Consider the following 26,967-nt stretch of genomic DNA (forward strand, 5'->3'; position numbering starts at 1 on the left):
GTCCAACCTCCGCAGTTTTGGGGACAGAGCCTTCTCCAGGGCAGCTCCCAGGCTCTGGAACTCCCTCCCCCAACTGATCCGCAATTCCGTGTCCCTCACCATCTTCCAGTCCCGCCTCAAGACCCATCTCTTCACCTCTGCCTATCCTTAGCCCCACGTCCCCCTCCCTTTTCATCTGTGCATTAATTGCCTCATATTTTGTTTTGTATTGAATTCTGTCTTTACTTTGTGTACTAGTCATGTCTCTACTATTTATTTCATTCCCCTTGCATGTTTTTCCTCTACCTGCTAAATTTTTGTAAGGTGTCCTTGAGACTCTTGAAAGGCGCCCATAAATAAAATTTATTATTATTATTATCATAACTGCTTTGGGATCCAAGTGTATATCTTGGCCTAATCATTTCTCAGAATTATTGTAAGTAGAGAAAAAAAGCCCCTTCAGTGACTCAGTTACTTTAGTCAGTGATTAATTAAGCCACGGAAGTGCATAATAATCACTGGGAAATGGGGTGGTAGCAGCTGGATCAGATAGATATACTACATTGATCGTAGCATCCTACTTAATATTGAGATAAACTTTAGGCTTGTAGAATGCTCAACCATCGCAATTCAAATGTTTAAAGTCTATTTGAGAGAGTTTACTTCAGAATCCTACAACACAGCCACAATAGTAAGAGAAAGGGTAGGATAGTGCAACGCACACTCGAGACCAGGGATGTCAGCCTGAAGAAGGGTCTCGACTTGAAACATCACCCACTCCTTCTATCCAGAGATCCTGCCTGTCATGCTGAGTTACTCCAGTACTTTATGTCTATCTTCATGTCCAAAAGCCCTGGCGGGTTATTTTCAGGTCAAGTCAAGTCAAGTTTATTTGTCACATACACATACGAGATGTGCAGTGAAATGAAAGAGGCAAAGCTCGCGGACTTTTGTCCAAAAGACAAACAACCAAACAAACAAACAAACTATAAACACAATCATAACACACATATTCTTTTACATAATAAATAATGGAAGGAAAAACAGTTCAGTAGAGTTAGTCCTGGTGAGATAGGCGTTTACAGTCCGAATGGCCTCTGGGAAGAAACTACTTCTCAACCTCTCCGTTCTCACCGCATGGCAACGGAGGCGTTTGCCTGACCGTAGCAGCTGGAACAGTCCGTTGCAGGGGTGGAAGGGGTCTCTCATGATATTGTTGGCTCTGGAGTTGCACCTCTTGATGTATAGTTCCTGCAGGGGGGCAAGTGAAGTTCCCATAGTGCGTTCGGCCGAACGCACTACTCTCTGCAGAGCCTTCTTGTCCTTGGCAGAGCAATTCCCAAACCAGATGGTCAGGGCAGGACGTCACAGACAAAATCAATAGCCTTTTCCAACCTGATTTATTGCACTCAGTGCTCACAATGTGACCTCTTCTATATCGTTGTAACCTAGTGTAGTCTGGATAACTGTTTCAGAGTGTTTGCACTCTGCCCTCAGCAGCCATTTGAGCCTCTGGTTGCACATCGTTTCAACCCCCCCCCCCCCACTTCCACAGTGAACTGCCTGCCTTCTGCCTTTTCCACGACAAGGCCAAATGCAAACTAGAAGAACACCTCCCATAGTCTTTAAGAAGGAACTGCAGATGCAGTCTGAAGAAGGGTTTCGGCCCGAAACGTTGCTCATTTCCTTTGCTCCATAGATGCTGCTGCATCCGCTGAGTTTCTCCAGCATTTTTGTGTACCTCCCATAGTCTGCTTGGATAGCCTGCAGCCTAATGGCGTGAACATTGAATGTTCCAATTGCAGGTGAATCTCAGTTTTCGTTCCATTCCAATTCCCACTCTTCCATTCAGCTTTCTCTTTCTTTGTTCACCTTTTCCAACTCTCCGCACTCCTTATCTAGATTGGTTAACCTCCTCCACCTGTTCAGTTTAGTTTATTGTCACGTGTACCGAGGTACAGTGAAAAGCTTTTCTTGCATGTTATCCAGTCAGTGGAAGAACAATACATGATTAGACAATACATTACCTGGCTCCCCGATTTACGACGTTTCGCCTTTACAACGGTGCAAAAGCAGCGAGCCGCAGCTCACTTCCGGTCACGTGATCAAATTGTATTAAATGCGTTTTCGATTTACGATATTTTCGATTTACGATGGGTTTATTGGAACGTAATCCCATTTTAGGTCGAGGAGCAGCTGTAGTCTCTTGTGCCTCCCTGATCAGATTTCACTTGAGAGGTTTTAAAGTTGCCTTACAGCTGATAAAGCTTTCTCCCCTGCAACTGGAAACGTTAAGTAGACTGGTAATTGGCAAGGAACACATTGTTATTCTAAGTCCCACTGACTCCTGGTTAAGGGCCTGTCCCACTTGGACGACCTAATCCACGAGTTTAGAAGACCCTAGACGAGGTGAAAAAAATATCAAGGTCGTGTTGACACGCCGAAGTAAAAGACCTCCTATGACTATGTCTACGACCGCCTACGACTATGTCTACAATCTCCTACGGCCCCCCCTCGACCTCAGTCTTCCACAGCTAAGACCAACTACGACTAGCTACGAGTGGAAAATGATCACATGGTAAAATTATGTCATGTTTGCATTTTTATTTCCTCGGGCCAGTTACCGACCTACGACTGCTTACGACTACTATCACGACCTACCTGGGACCTACCTACGAGCGAAAAGTATCAATTTTTTCCATGCCAACCTTTTTTTTCCCCACTCATGGACATTTTTTATCAGGCTGGAAAAAACGCCGTGACCTACTTGAGGCCACGAGTACGCGGAGATCACTCATGAGCATGAGGAAGAGTTACGAAGACCTCATGCTGTGAGTATGAGTCAAGGGCAAACTCGGCAGAGGTCGCCAATTAGGTCGTGAAAGTGGGACAGGGGCTTCACGAAATGACAGAAACAAACTCAAGCAATGCAGTAGGAAGGAACTGCAGATGTTAGTTTACACCAAAGACACATAAAATGCTGGAGTAACTCAGTAGGTCAGGCATCACCTTTGAAGAAAAATAGGTAACGTTTCAAGACAAGACCCTTCTTCAGACTGAAGGTCTTGACCTGAAACCTATTCCTTTTCTCCAAAGATACTACCTGACCCAATGAGTTAATTGAATACATTTTATTAGCCAAGTATGCATATATACTAGGAATTTGCCTTGGTGCTTTGCTCGCAAGGATACCAACACAATATACAGTCAACAATTAAAATTAAAACATTATAATTGAAACTTGAAGAATAAAATAAAATACCAGAGCAAAGGGAGGCTACAAACCTTTGGCTGTTGAGCAGAGCTACTCTTCGTGGAAAAAAAGCTATTTTTATGTCTGGCTGTGGCGGCTTTGACAGTCCGGAGTCACCTCCCAGAGGGAAGTGCTTCAAAGAGTTTGTGGCCAGGGTGAGAGGGGTCAGAGATGATCTTCCTCGCTCGCTTCCTGGCCCTTGCAGTGCACATGTTTAAGAAGGAACTGCAGATGCTGGAAAAATTGAAAGTAGACATAAAATACTGGAGAAACTCAGCGGGTGAGGCAGCATCTATGGAGAGAAGGAATTGACGACGTTTCGGGTCGATGGGGACCATGATGGAGAAAGTGAGGACAGACTCTATGATGGCAGTATAAAACTGGACCATCATTGCCTGTGGCAGAAGGTCCCTGAGATGATGGTTCCAAGGAAATTAAATTACTCCACAGATGTGACTGTGGTGTTGTTGATGGTGAGTGGGGGGGAGGGGAGGGGAAGCTCCCTGTGCAAGCATTCTGTGTCTATCTTCAACAATAATAATAATAATAATATATTTTATTGTCATTGCACATAAGCGCACCGAGATTTGGTATGCAGCTTCCAACCGATGTTATAACATAAATAACTAATAAAAATAATTTTAAAAATGCAGGATCCCTAAATGAACACTGGCCTTAGCTTCCACTCCGGGGTCTAGCACTCTATCACTGGAATGCATAAAACAACCAGTGAGTCATCTGATACTTTGTTCAAAATATTTGTGACAAAAATCTCAGACTTGAACTCTTGCATAACTTTGACGGGGATCAGCATTTCCAGCTAGTCTCAGGCATGTTTCCTTTCAGAGCACCAAGCTATGGGTTTGGGGCAAAATTTGGCCGACAGACAATAGTCTGGACATTCTTGCAGTCAGCTGTAACCACAGATAACAAGTTCAAACCTACCAAAAGGAGCATTAACTCGCAAGCCTCTGACAATAAGATAAGAAAGCTATTGCATTAAAATTCACTGCGTCTGGCACATTTCACACATAGGATGCTGTGACACAAATAAATTGCCCTAGCTGGAACACACTGAAATCAACTGTGCCTTTATTATTATGCAAACAGAGTTAATGAAGTTAATGAAGATTAGCACTAAATTAGCACCAAGTCTGAAGAAGGGTTTCGGCCTAAAACATTGCCTATTTCCTTCGCTCCATAGATGCTGCCTGAGTTTCTCCAGCATTGTCTACGTTAGCACTAAAAAAGGTGTCTTTCCCCATTTTCTTGCTGTTGTGTGAAATTCTACATATGTAAAATTTTAAAAAATCACTGTTTGACATAAAATGTTGCCCACAAGTGAAGATCTGATGAAATATGATTAACCTAAAACTTTTTTCCCCTGCTCCTCTGTGCTACCTACCATTGTATGTGTATTCCTCACCATTTCAGGCTATAAGTTCTAACTGGCCCTTGGTTGAAGCAAGGTACTTCAATTAATTATCTATTTTTGCCATTGATAAAAAATACCAAGAGTAAGTAACAAAGGTACACAAAATTGCTGGGGAAACTCAGCGGGTGCAGCAGCATCTATGGAGCGAAGGAAATAGGCGACGTTTCGGGCCGAAACCCTTCTTCAGACTAAGAGTAAGTAACATCTGAGTTCAATGCCACAGTCTATACACTGCCATGATCTATAGGAATACTATCCAATACAGCAGTTGCAATTTGCATACTAATAGTTGCAAATTCCCAAAATGACTAACTGCATTTATGGTTGGCATAATAGCCACACACATTTTTGCAATGTGTTCATGTTTGAGTTTAGTTTATTGTCACGTGTACCGAGGTACAGTGAAAAGCTTTTTTTGCGTGCTAACCAGTTAGTGGAAAGACAATACATGATTACAACTGAGCCATCCACAGTCTACAGATAAATGATAAAGGGGATATCGTGAATAACGTTTGGTGCAAGATAAAGCCAGTAAAGTCCGATTAAAGATAGTTCGAGGGTCTCCAATGAGTTCAGGACTGCTCTCTAGTTGTTTGTAGGATGGTTTAGATGCACGATAACAGCTGGGAAGAAATTGTCCCTGAATCTGGAGGCGCAAGTTTTTTCCCCAGCTGTTAAGAGGTAACTGAACCATCCTACCAACAACTAAGCAGCCCTGAATTCTATCTATCTCATTGGAGATACATTCTATCTTATGGAACCTGGATGTATATACGTATATTTGAGTTGGGCAGAAGGGCCTTTTTCCATGATGTATGTTTCTATGACATCTGTATTGTCAATTTTTTGCTCGAGTGTTCAAATAAAATTTAATGATGAAACATTGAACAGTACAGCACAGGAACAGGCTCTATGGCCTACAATGCAAAATAAGATGCGTCTCATACTTCCAAGATCAACATAATATCATCCCCTTCTTCTCAATCTATCTCGTACAACAAATCTCACGTCCATGCAATCTGTTTATTAAATCTATTTAAATGTAGGATGGTTCCATGCATCTCCAGCAACGAGGATCTGCACTGCAAGAACTAAGATGGGGCCGACCACGATGGGGCTGCCACGGTGTACTGCTCCTTGTTGTTTTGTCTGTGTTTGTTCATTTGTGTCGTCTATGGAAATCCCACAAAGATTACTTTCATGAGAGAGGAACTCATTAACATCAAACATTCGGTTCCTCCAAACATCGTTCCGGATTTCTCTCACTCGCTGGATTATTTGGATATACTTGTCGGCGGGGCTGTGGTGATGTCCAAGGCCGTGAGACGTAGGAGGACCTGGGGGAAGCGCTCTAGAGCACTTGTCCGACTCCGGCGACGAGGATTATGCACACTGCTCCCAAGAATATTCCTTGCAAATCTACGTTCTCTCAACAACAATGTGGACGAACTGCAACTCCTGTGCCAAACAAACAAGGACTTTTCTCGATCCGCTGCCCTGTGCTTCACCGAGACCTGGGTGTGCGAGTCGACCTCGGATAATGCGCTGCGCAACTGGCTAGCTTTCAACTAGACAGAGCAGACAGCAAAGCGGAGGCAGCGGGGAAATCAAGAGGTGGTGGAATATGCACCGTCAAATTCCTTGTATGTATACATACTTGGCTAATAAATTTATTCTGATTCTGATGACAAGTTTAGTTTAGTTTGGAGATAGAGCATGGAAACTGGCCCTTCAGCCCACGGATTTTACGGTGACCATCTCTCAAAAGTTCACACTAGTTCTATGTTATCCCACTTTCGCATCCACTCTCGACACACTAGGGGCAATATATAGAATCCAATTAACGTACAATCCCGCACGTCTTTGCGATGTGGGTGGAAGCCGGAGCGTCCGGAGAAAACCCATGCGGTCACAGGGAAAACATGCATACTCCACACAGACAGCACACGAGGTCAGGATCAAACCCAGTCGCTGGCACAGTTGAGCCATTATGCCGCCACATAGTCAGGGCTCAAAATTAACGGTTGCCCGGGTGCCAATGGCGACCTAAAGGCTTGGCAAGCACCCGAGACACCTATCGTTCAACTCTGGGCAAGCCCCCCTCTCTGTCTCTCTCTCTCTCTCTGTCACTCTCCGTCTCCGCCTGCCATCTGTATCCATGTCCGGGCCGCCGGTTCTCCGCACTCCGCCCGCTCCTCAACCACCAGCACGGCCGGCCGCCTTGCACATGCACACTGCCACGGCCTGCACATCCTCCCCCTGCACATGCGCACAACCACGGCCAGCACATCATCGACTGTGGTTGTGCGCATGTGCCGCCCTGCACATGCGCACTGGAACTGGAACTGGCCGGCGCCAGGCACTTTCTCCCCCCCATTTGCATTGTGGGAGATCCGGTCGCCGCCTCGCCGCGACCGCTGAAAACCAACGCAGAATCACTCCCTGGAGCTGGAGTAACTCCCTGGAGTATCTCTTGCTTCTTGCTTTCCTGGTACTCCAAAAATATTCCAAATGGAATTTAAACTGGAGAGAGATAGATATATATATATATATATATATATATATATATAGATATATATATAGATATATATATAGATATATATATCTATATATCTATATCTATATCTATATATAGATATAGATATATAGATATAGATATATAGATATAGATATATAGGTATATAGATATATATATAGTCTATGGTATATAGACCCACTGAACTTTTATCTCCAGTTCTGTATTAGAAACATAGAAAATAGGTGCAGGAGGAGGCCATTCGGCCCTTCGAGCCAGCACCGCCATTCATTGTGGCCCTGGCTGATCGTCCCCTATCAATAACCCGTGCCTGCCTTCTCCCCATATCCCTTGACTCCACTAGCCCCTAGAGCTCTATCTAACTCTCTCTTAAATCTATTTACATATCCTGTTGTGCTGCAGCAAGCAAGAATTTCATTGTCCTATCTGGGACACATGACAATAAAACTCTTGACTTGGACTTAAGCAAAAAAGTTAAGTTCTTGGGAAAAAAGAGCTACCTTAAATTTAGTAGCGTATGGTTGGGTAATTATGGTAGGGTGAAGACTATTCCATGCTTTAAATGTGCGGCGGAACTCCATGGAGCAGCCAGCATCTCTGGATAGAATAAATTGGGTGACGTTTCGGGTAGAGACCCTTCTTTAGATTTCTTCTGGTTTTGGTGTTTTTAGTTTAATTTAAAGATACAGCGTGGAAACAGGCCCTTCGGCCCACCGAGTCCACGCCGACCACCGATCACCCGCACACTAGTTCTATCCCACACATTAGCGATGTAGTGGAGCATAATGCGTAGGGAGTGGGTGAGGAAAGTGGGATAACAGAACTTGTGTGAATGGGTAAACAAAAATGCTGGAGAAACTCAGTGGGCAAGGCAGCATCTATGGAGCAAAGGAAATAGGCGACGTTTCGGGTCGAGACCCTTCTACAGACTGATGTGAGGGTGGGGGGAGACGGGAAGAATAAAAGGAAGAGGCGGAGGCAGTGGGCTGAGGGGGAGCTGGGAAGCGGAAGAGAAAGCAGGGACTACCTGAAATTAGAGAGGTCAATGTTCATGCCACTGGGGTGTAAACTGCCCAAGCGAAATATGAGGTGCTGCTCCTCCAATATTACGGTGGGCCTCACTCTGGCCATGGAGGAGGCCGAGGACAGAAAGGTCGGATTCGGGGAGTTGAAGTGCTGAGCCACTGGGAGATTAGGTTGGTTATTGTGAACCGAGCGGAGGTGTTGGGCGAAGCGAACGCCAAGCCTACTATTGGTCTCACCGATGTACATCAGCTGACACCAAGAGTAGCGGATGCAATAGATGAGGTTGGAGGAGGTGCAGGTGAACCTCTGCCGCACTCAAGGGGGGAGGTAAAGCGACAAGTGTTGCATTTCCTGCGGTTGCAAGGGAAAGTGCCAGGACAGGGGGTGGTTTGGGTGGGAAGGGACAAATTGACCAGGGAGTTACGGAGGGAGCGGTCTCTGTGGAAAGCCGACAGGGGAAGAGATGGGAAGATTTAGCCAGTGGTGGGATCCCGTTGGTAGACAAAATAGCTGGAGAAAATCAGCGGGTGAGGCAGCATCTATGGAGCGAAGGAATATGCGGCGTTTCGGGTCGAGACATAGAAAACATAGAAAATAGGTGCAGGTGTAGGCCATTCAGCCCTTCGAGCCTGCACCGCCATTCAATATGATCATGGCTGATCATCCAACTCAGTATCCTGTACCTGCCTTCTCTCCATACCCCCCGATACCTTTAGCCACAAGGGCCACATCTAACTCCCTCTTAAATATAGCCAATGAACTGGCCTCAACTACCTTCTGTGGCAGAGAATTCCAGAGATTCACCACTCCCTGTGTGAAATTTTTTTTTTTTCTCATCTCGGACCTAAAAGATTTCCCCCTTATCCTTAAACTGTGACCCCTTGTTCTGGACTTCCCCAACATCGGGAACAATCTTCCTGTCCAACCCCTTAAGAATTTTGTAAGGAGAGAATTTTGTACGGGGGGGGGGGGGTGGGGGAAGAAGAAAGGAAGAGGTGGAGACAGTAGGCCGTGGGAAAGCTGGGAATGGGAGTGGAAGGAGGGAGAAAGCAAGGACTACCTGAAATTGGAGAAGTCAATGTTCACCCCGCTGTACCTATGTAAACTATCCAAGCAAATTATGAAGTGCTGTTCCTCCAATTTGCGCTGGGCCTCACTCTAGCCATGGAGGAGGCCCAGGATAGAAAGGTCGGATTCGGAATGGGAGGGGGAGTTGAAGTGCTGAGCCACCGGGAGATCAGGTTGGTTATTGCGAACTGAGTGGAGGTGTTGTGCGAAGCGATCGCCAAGCATGCGCTTGGTCTCACCAAGGTTGATCATATGCTGAATAATCCAACCACATTTTTGATTGGAAGTGGAAAGAAATAATAGAAATTGCATTAATTGCAATGTGTAAAAAGAGTTGAGATACTGTATTATCATTTTGCTGCATGCAATAGAGGACTGGGAGAAATTCAGAGTCCAGCAGAAGAGGACAAAGGGCTTAATTAGGACAGGGAAAATAGATTATGAAAGAAAACTGGCAGGGAACATAAAAACTGACTGCAAAAGTTTTTATAGATATGTGAAGAGAAAGATATTAGTTAAAACAAATGTAGGTCCCTTGCAGTCAGAAACAGGTGAATTGATCATGGGGAACAAGGACATGGCAGACCAAGTGAATAACTACTTTGGTTCAGTCTTCACTAAGGAAGACATAAATAATCTGCCAGAAATAGCAGGGGACCGCGGGTCAAATGAGATGGACGAACTGAGTGAAATCCAGGTTAGCCGGGAAGTGGTGTTAGGTAAATTGAATGGATTAAAGGCCGATAAATCCCCAGGGCCGGATAGGCAGCATCCCAGAGTACTTAAGGAAGTAGCCCCAGAAATAGTGGATGCATTAGTGATAATTTTTCAAAACTCTTTAGATTCTGGAGTAGTTCCTGAGGATTTGAGAGTAGCTAATGTAACCCCACTTTTTAAAAAGGGAGGGAGAGAGAAAACGGGGAATTACAGGCCAGTTAGTCTAACATCAGTAGTGGGGAAACTGCTAGAGTCAGTTATTAAAGATGGGATAGCAGCACATTTGGAAAGTGGTGAAATCAATGGACAAAGTCAGCATGGATTTACGAATGGTAAATCATGTCTGACGAATCTTATAGAGTTTTTCGAGGATGTAACTAGTAGAGTGGATAAGGGAGAACCAGTGGATCTGCTATATCTGGACTTTCAGAAGGCTTTCGACAAGGTCCCACATAAGAGATTAGTATACAAACTTAAAGCACACGGTATTGGGTGGATTGATGTGGATAGAGAACTGGCTGGCAAACAGGAAGCAAAGAGTAGGAGTAAACAGGTCCTTTTCAGAATGGCAGACAGTGACTAGTGGGGTACCGCAAGGCTCAGTGCTGGGATCCCAGCTATTTACAATATATATTAATGATTTGGACGAGGGAATTGTATGCAACATCTCCAAGTTTGCGGATGACACGAAGCTGGGGGCAGTGTTAGCTGTGTGGGGGATGCTAGGAGGCTGCAAGGTGACTTGGATAGGCTGGGTGAGTGGGCAAATGCATGGCAGAAGCAGTATAATGTGGATAAATGTGAGGTTATCCACTTTGGTGGCAAAAACAGGAAAGTAGACTATTATCTGAATGGTGGCCGATTAGGAAAAGGGGAGATACAACGAGACCTGGATGTCATGGTACACCAGTCATTGAAAGTAGGCATGCAGGTGCAGCAGGCAGTGAGGAAAGCAAATGGTATGTTGGCATTCATAGCAAAAGGATTTGAGTATAGGAGCAGGGAGGTTCTACTGCAGTTGTACAGGGTAATGGTGAGACCACACCTGGAGTATTGTGTACAGTTTTGGTCTCCAAGTCTGAGGAAAGACATTCTTGCCATAGAGGGAGTACAGAGAAGGTTCACCAGACTGATTCCTGGGATGTCAGGACTTTCATATGAAGAAAGACTGGATAGACTCGGTTTGTATTCGCTAGAATTTAGAAGATTGAGGGGGGATCTTATAGAAACTTACAAAATTCTTAAGGGGTTGGACAGGCTAGATGCAGGAATATTGTTCCCGATGTTGGGGAAGTCCAGGACAAGCGGTCACAGTTTAAGGATGAAGGGGAAATCCTTTAGGACCGAGATGAGAAAAACATTTTTCACACAGAGTGGTAAATCTCTGGAACTCTGCCACAGAAGGTAGTTGAGGCCAGTTCATGGGCTATATTTAAGAGGGAGTTAGATGTGGCCCTTGTGGCTAAAGGGATCAGGGGGTATGGATAGAAGGCAGGTATGGGATACTGAGTTGGATGATCAGCCATGATCATATTGAATGGCGGTGCAGGCTCGAAAGGTCGAATGGCCTACTCCTGCACCTATTTTCTATGTTTCTATGTTTCTATGTCATTGTGGTATATATCATGTCTCGATTGGTGAATATGTTTAGTTTGTGACTTTATTTGAAGCAGAAATAATATGTGAATGCTTCATTGAGCATAATTCCGACTGGTAACTATGCACTTCGTCCGAGCACGTTATCGCACCCGTCATGCAAACCGTAAAAAATGACCACCTAAACTGTCATTTGGCAACCTAAAAAGCTGCCGAGGTTGCCCGGCTGGCAACAGCAAAAAAAAGTTAAGCGAGTGCCCTGATAGTACATCCTTTCTTTGGTAAAAAGACTGAAAATGTACACAACACTCCAGGTGCTCCAGGTGCTGTCTCCAGGTACTCTCCAGATGCTGTCTCACCACAGCCCAAATGGATCGACTGGGCTTAAATTCACTGGAATTTAGACGGATGAGAGGGAATCTTATAGAAACATAAAATTATAAAGGGATTAAACAGGCTAGATGCAGAAAAAATGTTCCCGGTGTTGGGGGAGTCCAGAACCAGGGGTCACAGTTTAAGAATAAGGGGTAGGCCATTAGGACTGAGATGAGGAAAAACATTTTCACCCAGAGAATTGTGAATCTGTGGAATTCTCAGCTACAGAAGGCAGTGGAGGCCAAATCACTGGATGTATTCAAAAGAGAGTTAGATATAGCTCTTAAGGCTGACGGAATCAAGGGATATGGGGGAAAGCAGGAACAGGGTACTGATTCTGGATGATCAGCCATTTCATATTGAATGGCGATGCTGGCTCAATGGGGCCAAATAGCCTACTCCTGCACATATTTTCTATGTTTCTATGTATCGTGGTGGGCTACCTTTGGCTAGGGAAGGTCAGTCCAATCTGGCTGACTCTTAGAACAGAGAAAAGCACAGCAAAGAAACTGCTCTTCGGCCCACAATGCCCGTGCAAAATTGCTTGCTCATACCAAAAAAATTGTCAGACGATTTGAAAAGTCAAAATCTGAAGTAGCAGAGACATCATGATGTTCTCTTCATGAGGTTATGATGGCTCTACTAGTTCAGTTTATGGATTTTCAATTTATAAATTCAGGCGAAAGCTCTCTTGCTCTGTCCTATCATTGCGCAAATCTGCATTTGAAGGCGACATGATGGCACAGCGGTAGCATTGCCACCTTACATGTGCCAGAGACCCGGGTTTGATCCCGACTACGGGTGTTGTCTGTATGGAGTTTGTACGCTCTCCCCTTGGGTTTCCTCCAAGACCTTCGGTTTCCTCCCATACTCTAAAGACATACAGGTTTGTAGATTAATTGGCTTGGTATAAGTGTAAATTGCCCCTAGTGTGTGTAGGATAGTGTTAATGTGCGGGAAGGAATCGCCGGTCGGTGTGGACTCGGCGGGCCGAAGGGCCTGTTTCCGCGCTGTATCTCTAAACTAAACAAAAGACTAAAGTTCCAAATAATGAGTTTCTAGTTATGAAGGGGAAGGACAATGAGATAAAGGGATGAATATATTCAGAATACGTCAGCTTAGGATAGACAAAATGCAACTGTATTAGAGCCAGAAGCAGACTGAAACACTTCTGTCTCAGTTACACAGAACTAATGTGGTAACTCTCGAAGCTTTGGACTCAACTCAACTATCGCACAACCCTACACACTGCTTCCTTTATCGCACACTATTCTGCAGGAACTGTGTGGTGCAACAACTAAGCACACTAATCCTTTCTCTTCAGACTTACCAAATCTATCTCACACTGATTCCTTCTTTTGCCGGCTGTAAAAATTCTACAAATACTTAGTATGTATGAAAAGGGAGAATTATACTATAATATTTTGAAACGTGAAAAACAAATACATCACAACACAGTTTTTACTTGGGTCCAAACCATAGCTTGACTAAAGGGACGACTGTGCATAGCCTAGTCTAGATGTTGTCATATCATACTATTGCTATGTTATGATAGAACACAGAACAGGCAGCACAGATGGGCAGCTGGTAGAGTTGTTGCCTCACACACCCGAGATTCGATCCCGACCTCAGGTGTTCTCAGTGTGGAGTTTGCACATTCCCCCAATAACTGTGTGAGTTTCCTCCGGGTGCTCCGGTTTTCCTCCCACATCCCAAATACATGCAGGTTTGGAGGTTAATTGGCCTTTGTAAATGGCCCCTCGTGGATGCAAAAGTGGGATAACATAGAACCAGTCTGAGCGAGTGATTGATGACTGGCTTGGACTCGGTGGACCAAAGGGCCCATTTTCAGGCTGTATCTTTCAAATCAACCAAATGTAGGTCATTCAACACATCAAGTCTGTAAATCCATCTGCCTCCTGTAACCTCTGTAACCTTTTTCCCCTCCCATTCCCATCAACATCCTGTTTCTCCCATCATCCACATACACGAGGAATAATTTGTGGTAGCCAATTAACTTACTAACCAATATGTCCTGGATTTGCACAAGGAAACTGGAGCACACAGGAAAAACTCATATGGTCACGGGAGAAATGTTTAAACACTGTACGATCGGAAACTTGAGATTAAGATCAAACCAGGTTATGGGAACATTTAGACAGCAATTACTATGGCCGAAGACTAGACCTCATTATTGCATTCAGGGTTTTGTCTTTTTTCACCCAGAAAACATCAAATATAAGTAACAACATAAGTACTGGTAGTCCGAATTAAAAATATAAAATCATACTAACAACAAACAGTGCAATAAGAAGGGCTTTCAATTAAACTTAAATCTTTCTACAATCTGTGATCACTAGCACCAGAATAATTCCAGAAAAAAGACATTTAAACAAAGCATGGATATTCGAATCATACCCTGGTTATGAAAGTATTCAATTTTTGCAGATGTCAATTTTGTCCCTAATCGGAAAGTTCACAAAATCACTCCGTACAGCAACCATGTTTAAGAAGGAACTGCAGATGCTGGAAAATCGAAAGTAGACAAAAATACTGGTGAAACTCAGCGGGTGAGGCAGCATCTATGGAGCGAAGGAAATAGGCGACCTTTCGGGTCGAGACCCTTCGTCTGAAGAAATGTTGCCTATTTCCTTCTCTCCATAGATGTTGCCTCACCCGCTGAGTTTCTCCAGCATTTTTGTCTACCATACAGCAACCATATCGCCACAGTATTGTAATGAATGGCATTGATGAGGGCCAATTAACATGAACATTTATATATTATCTACCTCTGACTATTTATAAGTACAGAATCAGAATGGCCCTGGCTCGATGGCTGGCTTTGATGGACTTGAAGTATCAAATTGTTTAGTGGAGTATCATTGCACAAGTCTCAATAGATGATTGTCAATTTCCAAAGTAACTTTCTTAAAGTGGCTCCCGTGGTGATCCTGGCAGCCTGTGTTCTTCAGAGACAATACTGTCTGGTTACTGGAAGGAGGTTACATGTAAAAAGGTTTTTGCCCCCAAGACTGGTTCGCATTTAAAGTAATAAAATTTTAATAATATTTATAGAAGCGCGTTCATATGTACGGAGGCCCTGTACTGGAGAAGCTGTAATTGTTTTCTGTGGAACAGGAATGATTAAGAGGGAACCTAGCAGAACATCTAAGGTCATTAAAATGTTTAAAAGGTAGAGCCAAAACTGAACAATACAAAACTGTGCTCCTTGGCAGAAGGAATAGACCAAGAACAAGAGAATATGAAACAAAAGATAGACACAAAAAGCTGGAGTAAGTCAGCGGGACAGGCAGCATCGTTGAAGAGAAGGAATCTGATATGGACAACACACACCGCCGCACTGGTGAGAAAGGCAAGGCAGCGCCTTTACCACCTCAGGCAGCCGAGGAAATTCAGAGTCTCTCTGAGGATCCTTCAATACTTCTACTCTGGTGCTGTAGAAAGAATCCTGTCCGGAAACATCTCGATCATGGTTTGGAAACAACTCGCCCAGGACAGGAAGGCTCTGCAGAGAGTAGTGCGTTCGGCCGATTGCACCATGGGAACTACACTCGCCCCCCTGCAGGACCTATACACCAGGAGGTGCAGATCCAGAGCCAGCCCTACCACCCCAGCAACGGTTGTTCCATCTGCTACGGTCAAGCAAACGCCTCCGCTGTAACACTGCAAAAACAGAGAGGATGAGACGGAGTTTCTTCCTCTCAGGCCATCAGGACTGTAAACTCTGATCTCATCAGGGATTAATTACTGGTACACAAAATTGCTGGGGAAACTCAGCGGGTGCAGCAGCATCTATGGAGCGAAGGAAATAGGCGACGTTTCGGGCCGAAACCCTTCTTCAGACTTCTTCAGGGATTAATTACTATTGTGTCTTTTTTCTAAATGTAAATACTGGTTCTGTTCTGTTGTTCTGTTGTTTTGCACAATCCTGCAGGCATTGCCACATTCATTTCACTGTACATCTAGTGTGTGTATGTGACAAATAATATTGACTTGACTTGAAAGGGTGACGTTTCTGGTCGAGATCCTTCTTCAGAGATGCTGCCTGTCCCGCTGAGTTACTCCAGCTTTTTGGGTCTATCTTCGGTTTAAACCAGCATCTGCAGTTCCTTCTTACAGAATATGAAACAAAGATCGTGAAAACAAAGTATGTGGCTCAGATTTGAAATACATTGCTGGTTTGGTTTGAAAAGTATGTTGATCCATTGCCGTACAAAAGGAAACTTGATAGCAACCTGAAAGGAAAATATTAGCAGGACTATGGGAAAAGTGCAGAAGGGTGGGAATAGGTCTGCTCTTGGAGTCATGGAGCCATAGCATTATACAGTACGTAAACCAGCCCTTCGGCCCAATATGTTCATGCCGACCAAGATGTGCAATATGTGTTATGCAATATTAGTTTCAATGTGGCAACGCTGCACCTTCAATTGCATTACAATAGATAGCATAGATATTGGGCAAGAATCTAATGGGAGCATGGTCCAAGCACTCATCACTCACCGCTTAAAGAAAAACATGCCCCATACACCTCCAAACTGGCTCCCTCACCTTGCTGTATTTACCTTCTGGTAAACTCTAGATATCAATAGCCCCTCGAGCCAGCACTGCCATTCAATGTGATCATGGCTGATCATCCCCAATCAGTACCCGTTCCTGCTTTCCCCCCCATATACCCTGACTCCGCTATCTTTAAGAGCCCTATCTAGCTCTCTCTTGAAAGTATCCAGAGAACTACCCTCTAAGGCAGAGAATTCCACACACTCCCAACGCTCTGTGTGAAAAAGTGTTTCCTCGTCTCCGTTCTAAATGGCTTGCTCCTTATTAACATAGAAACATAGAAATTAGGTGCAGGAGTAGGCCATTCGGCCCTTCGAGCCTGCACCGCCATTCAATATGATCATGGCTGATCATCCAACTCAGTATCCCGTACCTGCCTTCTCTCCATACCCTCTGATCCCCTTAGCCACAAGGGCCACATCTAACTCCCTCTTAAATATAGCCAATGAACTGGCCTCGACTACCCTCTGTGGCAGAGAGTTCCAGAGATTAACCACTCTCTGTGTGAAAAAAGTTCTTTTCATCTCGGTTTTAAAGGATTTCCCCCTTATCCTTAAGCTGTGACCCCTTGTCCTGGACTTCCCCAACATCGGGAGCAATCTTCCTGCATCTAGCCTGTCCAACCCCTTAAGAATTTTGTAAGTTTCTATAAGATCCCCTCTCAATCTCCTAAATTCTAGAGAGTATAAACCAAGTCTATCCAGTCTTTCTTCATAAGACAGTCCTGACATCCCAGGAATCAGTCTGGTGAACCTTCTCTGCACTCCCTCTATGGCAATAATGTCCTTCCTCAGATTTGGAGACCAAAACTGTACGCAATACTCCAGGTGTGGTCTCACCAAGACCCTGTACAACTGCAGTAGAACCTCCCTGCTCCTATACTCAAATCATTTTGCTATGAAAGCTAACATACCATTCGCTTTATTCACTGCCTGCTGCACCTGCATGCCCACTTTCAATGATTGGTGTACCATGACACCCAGGTCTCGCTGCATCTCCCCTTTTCCTAGTCGGCCACCATTTAGATAATAGTCTGCTTTCCTGTTTTTGCCACCAAAATGGATAACCTCACATTTATCCACATTATACTGCATCAGCCAAACATTTGCCCACTCACCCAGCCTATCCAAGTCACCTTGCAGTCTCCTAGCATCCTCCTCACAGCTAACCCTGCCCCCCAGCTTAGTGTCATCCGCAAACTTGGAGATATTGCCTTCAATTCCCTCATCCAGATCATTAATATATATTGTAAATAGCTGGGGTCCCAGCACTGAGCCTTGCGGTACCCCACTAGTCACTGCCTGCCATTGTGAAAAGGACCCGTTTACTCCTACTCTTTGCTTCCTGTTTGCCAGCCAGTTCTCTATCCACATCAATACTGAACCCCCAATGCCGTGTGCTTTAAGTTTGTATACTAATCTCTTATGTGGGACCTTGTCGAAAGCCTTCTGGAAGTCCAGATACACCACATCCACTGGTTCTCCCCTATCCACGCTACTAGTTACATCCTCGAAGAATTCTATAAGATTCGTCAGACATGATTTACCTTTTGTAAATCCATGCTGACTTTGTCCAATGATTTCACCACTTTCCAAATGTGCTGCTATCCCATCTTTAATAACTGACTCTAGCAGTTTCCCCACTACCGATGTTAGACTATTCTTAAACAGTGGCCCCTGGTTCTGGACTCCCCCAACATCGGGAACTCTAGCGTGTCCAAACCCTTAATAATCTTGTTTTTCAATAAGATCCCGTCTCATCCTTCTAAACTCCAAAGTATACAAGCCAGTAAAGGGAATTTATCTTGTTCCTCCATCACCATCTGCAATACCCAAATCGAAATCAGCTGAGTTCAGCTATTCCACCACAAAGCACCAAAAATAACAACAACAAAATCGCTTCAATATAACAAATCAGCAGAGATAGTCACGGGGATTCAGTCATGCTCTTTTCAATAGATTACTCTGCAAAATGGTAAAATGGCACTTTTGTTCAACAGAGAAAATGTTAGTTTGAAAATTCTGATGCCCACACAAAGCCAAATAATCGTAGATGCAGCAAGCAAAACTCAGCACCTTCTACAACAAGCCACCACTGCTTCTAAATAAAAGCAGAGATGTTGGTCATAAGTAGAAAGAAAAACAGAATTAATGATTCAAGTTGAAAGTTTATTGACGAAATGTTTTTGCCATTGGTTTATTACCGTCACGTGTACCGGGATACAATGAAAAATTGTTTTGCGTACTATCCAAGCAGAGCATACACGAGTACAACAGGTAGTTACAGCTACAGAGAAAGTGCACATTAAAAATAGTGTGTTGCAACAAGGTAGATTGGAAGATCAGGAATACATCCTTAGCTGAAGGGTCTCGACCCAAACCGTCACTCATTCTTTCTCTCCGGTGATGCTGCCAGTCCCGCTGAGTTACACGAGCATTTTGTGTCAATCTTCGATGTAACCAGCATCTGCAGCTCCTTCCTACACTACAAGACCACCTCTTGTTTTCTAATTGTGTATTACACCATTATAATTTTAATATCATTTATGTTTGTGTGTTATGCGTGTCTATGTGCCTGTGATGAAGCTACATGCAAGATTTTCATTATACCTGCATCTCCCTGTACGTCCATACGACAATAAACTCAACGACTATTAATAGCAATGTTACAAAATTTTGAGATTTAAAAAATCAAGTCTGTAATTTATCCCATCAGATAAAGCATAAAAATAAGTTTAATTTGACACATAATTCACTTTCATATCTCAAGTATTTAAAAAGTTATGGCCATTTTCATACTCGGAAATGAGCATCTTGTTCCCTATTGATTTTCTATGGACATAACAAAAAAGCTGTGATCGTGAACAGTCAAAAGCCCATAACTTTCTTAAAAATTAAGAGAACTGAATGAAATTTTCAGTTATCATAGATTGAAGCATTCTGAAACAAATATAAAATAATCTTACTTGGATGACCTGAAATTAAAGCATATAATTAGTTAGTTACCTAATTGTAGCTAATTTCAGACTTCAATTACTAGATCTAAACATCTATCCATTTCTTAATAAATGATTAACATTTTTAAATAGCCTAAATGTCCAAATAATATTCACAAATAATTCACAATAAAACATGATTTTTAAATCTCATTCACATTAATTTATAGACCAAATGGAAGGAATTTAGTGTTCAATTGCTGTAAATAAATGCCCATTTAAATCAGCTTTCCAGTGGGTCCCTGTGGAACGCGCTGGTTTAGAACGTTCACATTGCGGTAGATTTGTGCCCCAAATGCCCAGAAAAATCCTGTGGGATATAATGGGCCCAAAATGAGCTACTCGCAATATTAAACTTTGTATAAAGGGATCTTTAGAAGCCCTTTTTAATGTAAAAATAAGCTACATACCCTCTGTGGTTTGCTCTATGGGACCCTGCGGTTGCTGGCGGTCGCGGGTTTAGAGATTGATTTTTAAACTACTATAACTATTATACGAGGCCTTTAAAACTAATAATAGCTTTTGCGACGGGGTCTTCCAGCGATTTTTCGTTAATAATTAACTAGGCTGAACATCTTCGATTTGAACAGCCTAGAGAAAATCGCGTTTTAAACCCGCCCCCCTCTAAACGGCGCCAAAATCGCGCACACCCGCAGCGACAGATTTTCAACGACGCTTCAGGTAGGCTTTGCAACATACCTACTATTAACCCCGTCTGAAATTACCTACTCTAACATCACCCCCTCAGAACATACAGCCCTCCACTCACTCTGCAGCAACCTCGCCAACAAGGGAGGTGCCGTGGTAGTCTGGACCGGGTTGAGGCCAGGCAACACCTCCTCCTACTTATCCTTGGACCATGATCCCACAGATGAGCACCAGGACTTAATCTCAAACACCATTACTGATTTAATCACTTCCGGCTGTCTGCCTTCCACATCCTCCAACCTTATCATTTCCCAGCCCCGCACAGCCCCAAAATCTGCAAACACAACTTCCCTGGCAGACCCATTGTTTCTGCCTGCTCCTGTCCCAAGAAAATAATTTCCACATACCTCGACTCCATCCTTATCCCCCCTGGTCCAATCTCTCCCGACCTATGTCCAAGATACTTCACATGCCCTTCATCTCTATCATGACTTCCGCTTTCCGAGCCGCCACTCACTCATCTTTACGATGGACGTTCAGTCACTCTACACCTCCATCCCCCACCAGAAAGGCCTTAAAGCACTCCGTTTCTTCCTCGACCGCAGAACCATCCAATTTCTCTCTACTAACACTCTCCTCCGCCTAGCGGAGCTGGTCCTCGCCCTCAACAACTTCTCTTTTGACACTCCCACTTCCTCAAAGTTCAAGGCGTAGCTATGGGCAGCAGCATGGGCCTCAGCTATGCCTGCCTCTTTGTAGGGTACGTTGAACAATCTCTGTTCCAGGCGTACACTGGTCCTATCCCCGAACTATACCTCCGTTAATTGATGACTGCATCGGTGCTACCTCCATCAACTTCACCCCCAATTTTCATCCTGCACTCAAATTTTCTTGGACCATCTGCGACACCTCCTCCCCTTTCTTGATCACCGTCTCCATCACAGGTAAGAGACTATTGACTGACGTCTATTACAAACCCACTGACTCCCACATCTATCTCGACTATACTTCTTCCCACCCTGCTTCCTGCAAAGACTATCCCCAACTCCCAATTCCTCAGTCTACGCTGCATCTGCTCCCAAGATAAGGTGTTCCATACTAGAACATTTGAGATGTCCTCATTCTTTAGGGAACAAGAGTTCCCCTCTCCCATCATAGATGAGGCCCTCACTCGTATCTCCTTGGTACCCCACAGCTCTGCCCTGCTACCGCTCCCCCCTAATCGCAACAGAGACAGAGTCCCCCTAGTCCTCATCTTCCACCCCATCAGCCGTCGCATACAACACATAATCCTCCAAAATTTCCGCCACCTCCAACGGGATCCCACCACTAGCCGCATTTTCCCATCTCCACCCCTTTCCGCCTTCCGCAGAAACCGTTCCCCCCGCGACTCCCCGGTTAACTCATCCCTTCCCACCCAAACCACCCCCTCCCCAGATACCTTTCACTGCAACTGCAAACGATGCAACACCTGTCGCTATACCTCCTCCCTCGACTCTGTCCAGGGACCCCGACAGTCCTTTCAAGTTAGGCAGATGTTCATTTGCACCTCCTCCAACCTCATCTACCGTATCCATTGTTCATCAGCGAGACTCAACGAGACCAAATGCCGACCGGGCGATAGTTTCGCAGAACACCTTCGTTCAGCCCGCCTGAATCAACCTGATCTCTCGGTTGCTGGACATTTTAATTCTCCTTCCTATTCCTACACAGACCTTTCTGTCCTCGGTCTCCTCCATTGTCAGTGAGGCTAAAAGCAAATTGGAGGACCGGCATCTCATATTTCGCTTGGGCAGCTTACAGCCCAGTGGTATGAATATTGATCTCTCACTTCTCTCTCTACCCCTCCCCCACCCAATTAGCACTAGCTTCTAATTTTCACTCTACAAACAGCTTACAATGGCCTGTTTTCTTTATCACTAACTTTTTTGCATTTCTTTCATTCATCGTTCTTTATCTCCCCAATTCACTGTCTTTTTCTCTCGTTTTTCTTATCCCTAACCAGTCTGAAGAAGGGTCTCGACACGAAACGTCACCCATTCCTTCTCTCCAAAGATGCTGCCTGCTCTGCTGAGTTACTTCAGCTTTTTGTGTCTACCTTTGACTATTGATCAGTTGAATTTCCTCAGGGATTCTGGCTATGGCGTTTCCTCAAATCAATGTCATTGCAATAATATTAATCATTGTATGACAGTACATCATCTGGCAAGGATGCCTAGAGGCCAGGGAAGGTATAGTGCATGCAAATCCTTAGTGTCTTTCATGTTCTTCACAAATCCCACAGTAAAAAATCAATATGCATGTCATAGAGTCATACAGCATGGAAATAGGCCCTTTGGCTCAACTTGCCAATACCGACCAAGATGCTCCATCCACACTCGTCCCTTATGCCTGAATTTGGCCCATATCGATCTAAACCTTTCCTATCCATGCATCTATCCAAATGTCTTTTAAATGTTGTGATAGTACCTGCCTCAACTGCCTCCTCTGGCAGCTCATTCCATGAACCACCATCCTTTGTGTGAAAAAGTTCAAAGTTTCAAGGTCAGTTTATTGTCACATGTACCAATTAAGGTACAGTGAAATTCGAAGGTATTCGAGGATAAAAAAAAGCAACAAGACACACAACTACATTAAAGTTAACATAAGCATCCACCACAGCGGATTCCCCACGTTCCTCATTGTGGGCAATAAAGTCCAATCTTCTTCCTCCTTTATTCTCCCACAGTCGGAGTAGTCGAACCATCCGCAGTCGGGTGATCGAAGCCCCCGCATCTGGGCGATCGAAGTTCCCGCAGCCGCTGGTCAAAGCCTCCACGTCGGGGCGATCGAAGCTCCCGCGTCTGGGCGATCGAAGTTCCCGCGTCTGGGCGATCGAAGCGCCAGCAGCTTGGAGTTCCCGAAGTCGGTCTATGACCGGAGACCACGAGCTCCGTGATGTTAAAGTCCCACAGGCACCCGCGGTGGAGCTCTCGAAATCGGTCTCCAGCAAAGGCCGCCAACTCCTTGATGTTAGGCCGCAGTGCGGATGGAGATACGATACGGAAAAAAATTTCATCGAGGTAAGAGATTAGAAAAAGTTTCCGCCAATTCCCCCGACCCCCCCCCCCCCCCACATAAAACAAGCTAAAGAACGGTGAAAACATAGATTTCACTCTCAGGTTCCTATTAAATAATTCCCTTCACACCTTAAACCGATGTTTTCTGGTTCTTGATTCTCCTACTCCGTGTAAAATGCTCTGTGCATTTACCCTATCTATTCCACAGCAGTAAATTCATTTCCACAGCAATGTGACAATAACCAAATAATTTACTTTAAAAATTAGGACTGAGTGATAAATGCTAGGCTGAACATTAAGGAGAATCTGCAGACTTCTCTGTGGAATTAGTCAAAGGGGTTCAATAGTCACGTGTACCGGTAATGGAACAATTAAATTCTTACTTGCTGCAGCTTTACAGATCCATGAACACTAAAAGAAAAATTATGTCCAGTTGAAAAGGCAAACAAGTGATTTCAAAGTACAAGTTCAAAGTACCGATTGTGAATGATCAGCCATGATCACAGTGAATGGCGGTGCTGGCTCGAAGGGCCGAATGGCCAACTCCTGCGCCTATTGTCTAATATTTCTATTGCATGGCACAAATCCTTTCGCCAAGATTTCCTATTAATGCTTTCAGAATTAGTCCACAGCCCACCATTCTCCGATTACAGTATCAGCTAAGAGAACTACCAGCAGAGCAGCAGCTGGTTTACACAGAGGTGGAAACATTTCCTGGAGCCACAGTAGCATTGACAGCACTGACCACGTCCAGCATCTGGGGAGGAAGAAACAAGCAAAGTATACCAATCTTAATCACAAGCAAAACACAGTGCTGGAGGAACTCAGCGGGCCAGGCAGTGCCTGAGGAAGTAACGGACAGGCAACGGTTTGGGTTGGAACCGTTCTTCAGTCCGTCTGAAGACGCAGTCTGACCCAAAGATCTTTGGTCTGACCCACTTCCTGCAGCATTTTGCATTTTGCTCAAGATTCCAGCATTTTGCTCAAGATTCCAGCATTCAGCCATGATCATATTGAATGGCGGTGCAGGCTCGAAGGGCCGAATGGCCTACTCCTGCACCTAATTTCTATGTTTCTATCTGCAGTATCTGAAGCAGCTTGCTTGTGAATAGGCACAATTCAAAGATACAATAAAGTATAATTGAACTGTGCCTCCTATTCAGTAGCAAGTAGCTAACTGATTTATTAAAATCATATAAACATCAAAAAAGGAGAAGAATAGGCTATGAGGAAAACAAAAGGTCATTCTATTTAAATGCAAGCTGGCTGAAATTTAAAAATGCAAGGGCTGGAAATGTCAAACAAAAACAAATTTTGATCACAACCCAATGAGGCTGCCATGGACATTTAAGAGTCATAATTTTGCAGTTTGTTAAATGTATTTAATCGTAAGGGCATCCACATTAACACCTTTACCCACCCAGTATGTTAAATAATGCAAGGTGACCTTGCATTGATAGAATAGATTGTATAGCTTTACTGTTCCAGAATACAGCACTGGCATCTATCTGGTAATATGGATAAATGCCCAGATATGTTCACTCCATAGAACATACGACCCAGTTGCTCAGCACTTTAACTCCCCCTTTCATTCCCAATCTGATCTATCTGTCCTGGGCCTCCTCCATTGTCAGTGAGGCCCAGGGCAAATTGGAGGAACAGCACCTCATATTTTGCTTGGATAGCTTACACCCCAGCAGTATAAACATTGACCTCTAACTTCAAATAGCCCTTACTCTCTCTTTATCCCCTCCCTTCCCAGTTCTCCCACCAGTCTTACGGTCTCCGACTACATTCTATCTCTATCCCGCCCACTCCCGACATCAGTCTGAAGAAAGGTCTCGACCCGAAACGTCACCCATTCTTCCTGTCCCGCTGAGTTACTCCAACATTTTGTGTCTACCTTCGATTTAAACCAGCATCTGCAGTTCTTTCCTACACATAAGTCCAATGCAACATGGCTAAGTCATGTCAGAGCAACTTACTTCCAACCAGCAGAAAAATAATGCAAGGCGTTTGAATAAAACTATTCAAAGGGGAGGAAGTATTGCCAATGTCTGAAGTTACACCTAGCATCAAGGAAGAAAGATTCAATTGCTGAGGATCTTATTCCCAATCCTTTCTCCATCATTAATGTTAGAGAGGATGTGGAGAGGATGTTTCCACCAGTGGGAGAGTCTAGGACCAGAGGTCACAGCCTAAGAATAAAAGGACGTTCCTTTATGGAGGAATTTCTTTAGTCAGAGGGTGGTGAATCTGTGGAACTCATTGCTACAGAACGCTGTGAAGGCCAAGTCAATGGATATTTTTAAGGCAAAGATAGAAAGATTCTTGATTAGTATGGGTGCCAGGGGTTATGGGGAGAAGACAGGAGAATGGGGATGAGGGGAAGAGAACAGCCAAGATTGAATGGTGGAGTAGCCTTGATGGGCCTAATTCTGCTCCTCTCATTTATGAACGTATGTTGTAAATGGGGCTGATCAATAATGATTTGGCAGTATCCAGCTCAATGTAGAATTCCAACAGTGTTTCAGATAATTAACCAGTCCGTGCCCACAAACACCAAACCTGGACAAAATCCAGACTTCAACTAACAAGTAGTCATTAATCTGTGTCCTATATAAATAGACACAAAATGCTGGATTAACTCAGTGGGCCAGGCAGCATCGCTGGAGAAAAATTAATAGGTGACGTTTTGGGTCGGCTGTGTTTGTAGATTGTCAACAGAGCAGTTTGGCCACAATTCCTTGGGAATTACCCTGGGAATTATATCAGAAGCTGGTTTCCTTCAGCAAGTGACTTTGTTCAACATCCCAAGGTGTCTCTTCCACCCACATTGCACAATTCAGTAATATATTTCAATATTCTCTGCTTGTCTGGACAGGTGCATGTGTAATGTAAGACAAAATCCACCTCATCATGGCTGCAGCATGCAAAGACATGAATTGATATTACACGCCAAAAGCAGCAATCACTACCATCTGTGAGTGTAAAGGAGAGCAAGTGCAGGGAAACACCATTACACTTCTGATGAAAGATTAGCTTTGAATCCCCCTTATGGGAAGAAGGCAGAAGAATGGGGTTGAGAGGGAAAGATACACAATCCATGATTGAATGGCGGAGGAGACGATGCACTGAATGGCCTAATTCTGCTCCTATAACTTATGAACGCTTTCCCTAGTCCTTCGTATTGACAGCATTTTCTGGTTTACTTCAGATTTCCCATGTCAGCAGTATTTTGTTTTGGAAATTCTGTGAGCTTCAGGTCCCCGGAATTACTTGCTATTCTTTCACCAATGATGGAGCAACATCCTGGAACTCCTAGCCCAGTGGCATTTTGGAACTAGGGATGGCAGTGTTCCTTGCTGAAGAAACTGGAATAACGGGTTAGTTTCAGAGTAAAGGGCATGCGATTTTCAACTGAGAGGCAGAGAAATGTATTCGTTCAGAAAGTGATATATTTTTGGTATTCTCTACCCCAGAAAGTTGTAGAGGCTCAGCCACAGATTGATCAAAAATTATATTAATAGATATTAGGTACACAAAAATGCTGGAGAAACTCAGCAGGTGAGGCAGCATCCATGGACTGAAGGAATAGGCGACGTTTCAGGTCGAGACCCTTCTTCAGACTGAAACGTCACCTATTCCTTCGTTCCATAGATGCTGCTGCATCCACTGAGTTTCTCCAGCATTTTTGTCTAC

General features: G+C 44.2%; 1 protein-coding gene across 3 annotated transcripts in view; it reads right to left on the bottom strand.

The window, feature by feature from the left end:
- acer3 (alkaline ceramidase 3) overlaps positions 1-26,967 on the bottom strand; it is a 192,005-nt gene that overhangs the window by 156,096 nt on the left and 8,942 nt on the right. The window contains exon 1 of one of the 3 annotated variants that reach the window (XM_033023386.1): positions 3,265-3,384. The exons of the other annotated variants lie outside the window; for them this stretch is intronic. The gene's annotated coding sequence lies outside the window, so the exon portion shown is untranslated. Of the gene's footprint in view, positions 1-3,264; positions 3,385-26,967 lie in introns of those variants that run through there. 3 annotated transcript variants of the gene reach the window in all.

This window comes from Amblyraja radiata, chromosome 6, assembly GCF_010909765.2.
Source record: "Amblyraja radiata isolate CabotCenter1 chromosome 6, sAmbRad1.1.pri, whole genome shotgun sequence".
NCBI lineage: Eukaryota > Metazoa > Chordata > Chondrichthyes > Rajiformes > Rajidae > Amblyraja > Amblyraja radiata.